Below are 8,464 nucleotides of genomic sequence, written 5' to 3'. Positions count from 1 at the left end.
ATGCTCCCAGGAGGGGTTTTGTGAAGGGCTGAAAACAGCAGCATAGCAGTGCTCTGTTGCTCTTCCTTGAGCACGTGCTGTTGCTTTGTGGTTGTGAAGCTGCAGGCTTGCGAGCACTCAGCGTTATACATGGGGAAGGGCTCTGCTTAATACACACGGGAAGCGCATCCCACATACGCACTGGAGCCCTGGCGCAGAGGCAATTAAACACTCCAGGCTGCACATGCTCACACAATTACCTTTTGTGACTGTCACTGAATAAATGCTGCACTGAGCCAATAAATCTTACAATGGCCTCATTTTGCTAGTGATGATGCCTCAGGCAAGGCCTATGTGCCCCAGAATGGGAAAAGGTTAACTTTTTCTGAAATTCCCAAGTCCCGCTTATCTGCTTCTTCTCCCTAAACATCTGCCAGCCCCAGACACCTGTTAGAAATATTGGTTTGTATTGTTGAGGTTCCTGGAGACTATCAGCAAACTGAGAGATTGGTATTGTCAGTGAGTCATTCATTAACCCAACTATTCAGTTTTGGCTAACCTAAGACTAATCACGTATTTAATTCCTGTCTAGCCGGACCAAATCAATCAAAGAGGGAAAAAAAAAAGACAGGGTAAATATCAAAGATCAATAGGTAATAAGCAAAAAGCTCAGAACCTTATCTGAATGCTAACAAAGTAAAGTGAAGGAGATTACTTCCCATCAGGTCATTCTGATCACCATCATGCTTTCTCCCCAGTTCAACATCTGAAGCAACTTAAATCCATGGTGAAAGCATCACAGCAGCAGTTAAGCACTGTACTAAACTCTCCCTCCCCACCTGGCATGGACTCTGTGCAGCAGCTCAAGGTAAAACGTGACAGTAATATTTTCCTGCCTGTTTCCTGTGAAATGGGAGCCACAGCTACTGACGTTCCTGGCAAAGAAGCAGTGTTACTGCTGGTTGCTCCCTATGGCCATCATGGCTATTAAAAGGGGAGCAGGAGCTGATTTCCTTCTGTGAGTCAGCAGCAGAGATAAATAACCTCAATAAACAATGCTGTGCAAACTAGAGAGTCATTACAGGGAACTGGTCATTAAGCTGATATCCACATGTATCAGGTCCCATGCCATACTCACCTCCTGCTATGGTTTTTCATAATACTAGACCAACAAAAACATGAGATAAAAAAGCAGATTTTCAGCAGATTTTCAGTTATAGTCAGATACACCACTTTCAACAACATCAAGGCCAAACAGATACATCAAGAAGTTAATCTCTATTGATGCCAAGAAAGAAAAAAAACCCACAGCTTTACTGGAGTGATACAAGCAATCCCAATGTTTTGTTGGCAGTTGAAACAAGCTCAGAGCACAGGCAGTCTGCAAACACCATCAGCTTCGGGTCCTGCCAAGGAGCTAAGACACCACACCCACCTCCCTGAGACATTCCAGCCAAGGTTTGCTCATAACCATCAAGTTAACACACCTGTAATGAGGAGGAAACTCAGGAGCAGGCAGGGAAAGGAAGAACTGCTGACTTGCCTGTTCCCTTGCCCTGCCCTTATTTATACCATTCTCCGTCAGTTTCTTCCATCTGGCTCTTCTCTTTACCTGAATTCTCCTTTCTGTATTAGTTCCTTCCTATGCTGGTTATGTGAAAAGAGTCTCAGTGCAGTACTGAGACTCCACTGAGAAGATCTGAACCCTCAGGGTCGTTAACAGGGCTTTAATTCCCCATGTGTGATGAAATCTGCTGTTTTTTGTCTTTCTGCAGACTTCTTTACCTGATCGTGCCATGATGTTTTGGTCACCCAGGTAACTCGTGACACAAGCTGCAGGCTTCCTTTGCTTCTGCAGGTTCAGCTCCAAGCATCTGCCTGTTTCTCAGAGTTTCTGCTGTACTTGCAAAGGTAGAACTCTCTTCTAAGCAGCTCTATACAGGGCACAGGCACTCCTGGAAGAGCTATACACCTTGGTGTTCCCTAGATTAAGAGCAACATTTGGGTTACCTGTGTCTCGATTCCATTCTTTGCTTCTGAAGCTAATGACAAGCATGGTGTTGGTGGTCTCCATGATCCATGAGTGTCCCTTCCAACTCAGGATATTCTATGACTGCATGATCTGTCCCACAGCCCAGCTCTCATTTCCGATGAGAAGCCCTAATGAAGCAGAGAACAACAGCTACATGAAAAAGATGTGAAAGGCGAGGCAAGCTTTCATCTTCTGAAAGCTTAAAAATAAACAGTTCAGCTTTCAGCAGATTAGATTAGAGGCAAAGAAAACTACACTGATTTCCATAGAAATGGACTATTTTGTTGCTGCTACTCGATCTTGTTCAAAAGTATTAAGAAAACAAAGTGGTGTAATTTCAATACCTGGAAAGCTTAAGTACATTTAAAAAATTAAAATTAAATTGATGTCTCTTAAAAGAAAGCTGATTTTTAGTTCCTTAGTTGGTGCATTACCACTGGAAATGAAACACACTCTTGTAAAAGCTTGGCAGTAAATTATAGAAATATCAAAACCATGCTGCAGCAGCAGGTTACCTACATGGGCAATACCTGCGCAGCCAGGTGAAGGACCTAAGATCTTCTGTATAACTTTATCTCTAAAAACAGTGAAGAACCTTTCTTAAAGTCATAAATCTTGCTAATGTTCAACCAATTACAAAATGGATATGACATAGATTCTCTGAAAGAAGGACCAGGCCTTGAATTTTACTTATTTCTAATGCATATGAAATTTTTGTAGGAATAAGAATTATCTACACACGCTCTCTAAGCAAAATAAATCATTTGGAGTTCTCATTTTATTACTGGTATATATCTCCATAGGGAGGTTGTTTTTTTTTTTTCAAATGCACAGCGTCCTATTTCAGTTTAACCCAGACAGTAACAAAATAATCACTTAAAATGGAGCACCCTTGCCATTACCTTCACTGCAATAAACACTGAATACAGGTATGAACAGTATGCTGCTTTGTTAGCAGTTGTTGTTATCTTTATAGACATGCCCTGGGGTAGGATCATCTCCAGTATTTCAACACATACCAATGGGATGCTGGCACAGCAGTATCCAAATGCAACAAATTTGCTAACAAACAATTATTAAAAAAAAATCCAAAATATTTTTTCTTAGTTAAAATAACACATCATGACAATAACAACAACAAAAAAATCCATTTCTTCCTCTATATCTTCAAAGTGACATTTCAACATAATCAGTAAACTCACAGTTTCCATTTTGACACTGTGACATTTTTTTTTGACAGATTTTTCTCTCCCTGTAATTTCAGGTGACACAGCAGCTTGGTTTCTAACTAAGAGGCTGTTGTACGTTTTGTCATATACTGTATTCTCTTACGTGGCAGGAACTAGCTCATGCTTGTGTTCCAATAGCAATGACCCAAGAAAGAAAGTGGAGCTAGAAAAGATTTGTCCTGATGAGAAGAGTGGGACACACGGCCCTTTCCCAGAAGTCACTAGGTGTTGATGGTTAATGAGAAGTCAGAGTGAACCAATTAACTGAGGGGCCATGTGAGTACAGCCTTCACTAAGGGGATGGGTGAACTGTTGCAAGTAACAACCTGTGTAAGGGCATACACATTCAATGATGGCCATTGCAGAATTCTTCTTGTTTGGACATTTCTGTGTACGGACACCTTTTACTACTTCCTGATGATTTTCTCCTTTCAGATAAGTTAATATTACACCTTCAAAAGCTAGGACAGCAAAAAGCTACTCCATGTCTGCTACTCTCAGTCATACAGGTTCATGATGCAAACCTGATTGCATTAAGGACTGAAGTTAAGAGCAGCAGATCAATGTTCAGGAGAGTTGTTAGGATGAAATATGGATACATCATACACAAAGGAAAGGAAGAGCAAGATGTGTTAATGACAGAAAAGGAACCTATCAGCTATATTTTCATCTACTGTGCTGTGCCTGGCAAAAGAAAAAAACATTGCTGTACTCAGGTCATATCTTCAGAAATTTTACTTTCAGCAGAATCAGAATTTGTGTTCAATCAGCAGACCATATTAAGTGAGCTATTTTTTGGACACCCAGTGGTTTTTACTCTGTATGTGTCCTTCTGTTTCTGGCCTCATGCATTTCTGCTTCAGCACTTGCCGGAAGATACCTGAGGAGAGGAGAGCAGAGCAAAGCCTGCCAGTCCCACGCTCTGCCCAAACAAGGCATTAAGTATGCATCAGCAACTTTTATGTACAGTCTCTCTTTGAGTGTTATTTTCCCCTTTATATCATCTGTACAGCTTGTGCTGCATTTTACCTACCTAGCTTGGCCTCTGGTCCCTTGCAGCACCTACTCTGTGCAGTTGGACATCCTCATTTCACTGTTGCAGCCATGTTAAAAGGCAATGCTATGTGGATGGTGCTGAGTAGGAATCTCCTTGCAATTTTAAACACATAGCTGGGGAAATCATATTGAGGGACTTCCAGCATACACTGATAGATTAAACAGCACACCACTATGTTTGGTTTTGTTGTTGTTGTTTTGTTTAGTTAAAGCTAACATCTTTTTAAAGCAAGACTGTGCTTATTTAATCAGAAGTAATGACAATCAATTTGGACCACTCCAAAATGCATTCAGATTCAATAAAGGCCGTGGCCTGAAAAAGAGGCAGACCATCTCTGAGCAGAGGAATGCAGCCTGCTTGGAAGACCATGAAAGCTATAACCTGTCAGGTAGGAGGCTGATTTCCAACAGTCTGACTCAGAGGTAAAGCAACAAACACAAAATCTTCCTCAGACCATTCAGATACAAGCACTTCAGAGGCACTGGCAGCAGCTTAGCACCCTTCGTGATGGGCAATTTTCTGTTCTCAGAAATCCTATATCCTGCTATTTTGGCTGAATCCGTCTTTGTTTTTGACTACAGACCCATAGCACAAAAAGACTTACATATGGGCCAGACTGGCTCTTCCTGCCTTTTCTTCTAAGGCTGGAGAGGGTCCTCTGCCAGCTAGCAAAGGACCTCCATCCATGCAAAAACAGTTGCTTTCAGCCCACTTTCTCAAAATTATGAGTGAATGTGGCTTCCCAGCTCTTACCTTTCTTCTATAAAGGTTACAGATAAGCAGTATTTAGGTCAGCAAGATTTATAAGCTATATATCAAATCCAACAGACCTCAAACGCTTACTTGTTGCTTGCAGACCGTAAGCTTAAACATCCCACAAATCCCAGTGGGATTAGCCCCCCATGGGAACTGCTGGGTTTAGTTTCTGTGGGACAGTGGGCTCATCACTGAAGTGCCCCAGCAGTCTCTATCAGCTGGCATAAGGAGGAGAACTGGGCTGACACATATGACAAAAAATAACAGTGTTTTGTTCACAAAATGCCAGCTTCCATCACATCAAACTGTGTTATGCGAATGATAGCAGTGCTGCATTCCATCTGTGCAAGATTCTTGCCTTTCTGTGTGCTAGATCAGCTTTGTGTTGTACATCCCTGTGCTTCGTCCTCCTTACCTGTAGATATTTTAATTCATCAGCTGTATTACCCTTCCCTTAGAATCAATCCCTCAGTTGTCTGGCTTGATGCTTTACATCAGTCATGAAGAAGTTGCCACTGAGAATTTTTTCAATTAAGGGAAGGTCTTCCCCTTCCTGCACACAATCAGATCTTCAAAACAAAAATAAAGTGAGCTTTTGTTTGAAAGAAGTCTCTGAAACACGAAGAATGCAAACTGCTGGAGTGGGTCCAGAGGAGGGCCACAAAGATGCTCAGTGGGCTGAAACACCTCTTTCGTGAAGGCAGGCTGAAGGAATTGAGCTGGTTCAGCCTGGAGAAGAGAAGGTTCCAGGGATACCTCACTGCAGTCTTCCAGTATCTGAAGGGAACTTACAAGCAGGAGGGGGACCAACTTTTTGTCTGATACTGACAAGACAAGAGGAATGGCTTTAAGTTAAAGAGGGGACATTTAGGTTAGATGTTAGGAAGAAATTCTTAGCTCAGAAGGCAGTGAGACCCTGGCACTGCTGCCCAGAGCTGTGCTGCCCCACCTCTGGAGGCGCTCCAGGCCAGGTTGGATGGGACCTGGACGGCCTGAGCTGGTGGGGGGCAGCTCTAGGTGCCCTGGCTGGAGTGGGACTGGGTGGGTTTTGAAGTCCCTTTCAACCCATGAGATTCTATGATTCCATGATAAGCCCCATACATGGACAATAGCAATTCTTATGAACAAAAAATGGAAAAGCTGGTCATGGAGAAACTGTCTGAAAGGGTGAGGAAATGTTTTTCCCAGATGAATACAGATGGAAAAGGGACTGCTAAGTTCTTGCAGTTCTTCCTATGCTGCAACACAGCAATGGGGCCAGAAACAATGTGTCTACCTGATGACCTCTACTTACACTACTGGCACAATGGGAAGTACAGAGCTCTCCAAGGGAGATTCCCCAGAATTCAACATCCTCCAAAAGACAGCTGGATAATTGGGCTTGGAAAAGCTACGTTTTCAGGCATCGCACATCATTTATCTGAGGTCACAATTAAAGGGGGCCAGTGGTAAGTGAGAGAGAGGATGTGGAGGACATACAATGGCAGAAGCATGATGAAATACTGACTCTGCTGTCTGTAATTGTATAAGTGCTTTCTCAAAAGGATGGGGAGAAATTTCCTAGGAAATTGGCTGTCTGAGGTTATGGAGATAATAACTATTTTCAAAAATCAGCACTGCTGCCAGAAAATAAAGTGGAAAATCTCCCCCACAGAAATGAGAAAAGGCAGAGTCAGGAGTGCTGGAGGAGGAAGAAAATACAGTGATGAGAAAGCTGGGTAAATACTTGGGAAGTCTCCCTTCGTAAAACAATCTGCTGCAGGGAGTGTGAAAATTAAGCTGGCTTGTGGAAGAGAGGAAACTCAACAAAGCTGCTTTTTTTTTTTTTTTTTTTTTTTTTTTTTTTTTGAGGAAGGGGATTATCTTGGCTTGGTTCCCTACAGCTACTAAACATGCAAGGGAATTTAATTAAACACTGCTACTTTCCTAATGGTTATGGCTATCCTCTGAGGCTCCCCAGACTTTCCAAATTCTTCAGGATTTGTCTGGAGATGAATTTCTTAATTAACAGCTAGGTTAGGCAAGCAGTAGGGTCTGGATCTTGGTGCCCTGGTCAAATAGGAACTCTGCTGGCTCATGAAGCTTTGACATAATTCTCCTGAAATGCAGACAGCCAAGAGATTTATTTTGTTTTTTTCTGTTCTTCCACCTCACCTGGAGTTTTCCATTGGGCACAAGCTCTGTGCCACAAGGAACCCTGTGATGTTGCTGTGTGCTCTGTTTTGGAGGGACCGTGTGTCATAGGTCGATCTTTATCTCAGCCTAAAAGCAAGATGTAACACTCAGCCAGCTCACAGGTTAACAGCTTTCTGCTCTTCTGATGGAAAGAGCTCCTATGGGATTAATCAAAATGTTTTGTGTCAGAATGTAGGTTTATGATCTGTCCAGACTCTAAAAAAGCTGGTATCTGGGGTAGCACTCATCTGTTCCTGGTATTTGCTAGTGTACTTCTCAATACACACAATACATCTGATTTCTTGCAGGTGTGACTTCAAACTGAGTATGGCTGAGTAAGTGCTCAGAGCTTCCGGGCCTTGTTAAAACACTCCAGCCTTGAAATTACAAAACAGGAAAATGAAAAACAATCTCCTTTTTAGACACATTATGAGGTTATCAATTTTTCTACTCAGAAGTTCAGCCAAGTGAACAATAAAAAGTGACCACGGCTTCAAGCTGAGCAAAATAATACGACATTCCTACAACAAGATGCAAGCCTTAACCTCTTTCCCCAGCTTCAACTGCTGTGCTGACTCCCCAAAATACTTGATTTGTCAAGAATCCTCAACTTTCGGGCTGCAGATAGGAACCAAAAGGTTAGTGTCAGGGATTTCACTGCATCTAGGAGCTGGCTGCCAGGTGACACTCACATGCAACACGTCTCAGAGGGGCCAAGCAGGTCTGGTGGCACAACACAGGACGTGCTCCAGCTGTCACAATCTGCACCACCAGCAGTGCTCAGCACAACACTCAAAGGCAAAGATACTAATGCTAACACTACCCACCAGGGCTGCTTCAAGGTGCCCAACTTTAATGCAGCCTGACATGTGGGTATATGCTTAATATTGATGAACAGCTGAACTATTCTTGCTAAACCATCCTCTAATCCTTCCATTCTTCCAAAACTACCCAACAACTTGAAGCAGATATTTGGAACTGAGTTTTCTACCTGCACAGTGGACTTTTACAAGATTAACTGCAAGAAATAAAGAATGTTACACAGCAACAGGTATTGCTACAAGCCCTACCAAAAATAACAACAGATTCAGACCAGTTTGCCACATTTTACATATATATCTATATTAATAGCTCTCTTATGGTATTTGGCAGGAGATCTGAAGTTTTTATTAACATCATTTTCTTGTCTCATGAATTAAAACAAACAAAAAGTGCACAACTGCTAAGCAAGGTCCT

This window comes from Centrocercus urophasianus, unplaced genomic scaffold (assembly GCF_019232065.1).
Source record: "Centrocercus urophasianus isolate 14NV4802_14NV808 unplaced genomic scaffold, USGS_Curo_1.0 seq_10, whole genome shotgun sequence".
In the NCBI taxonomy this organism is placed as follows: Eukaryota; Metazoa; Chordata; class Aves; order Galliformes; family Phasianidae; genus Centrocercus; species Centrocercus urophasianus.
Note: the sequence above shows the minus strand (reverse complement) of the source record.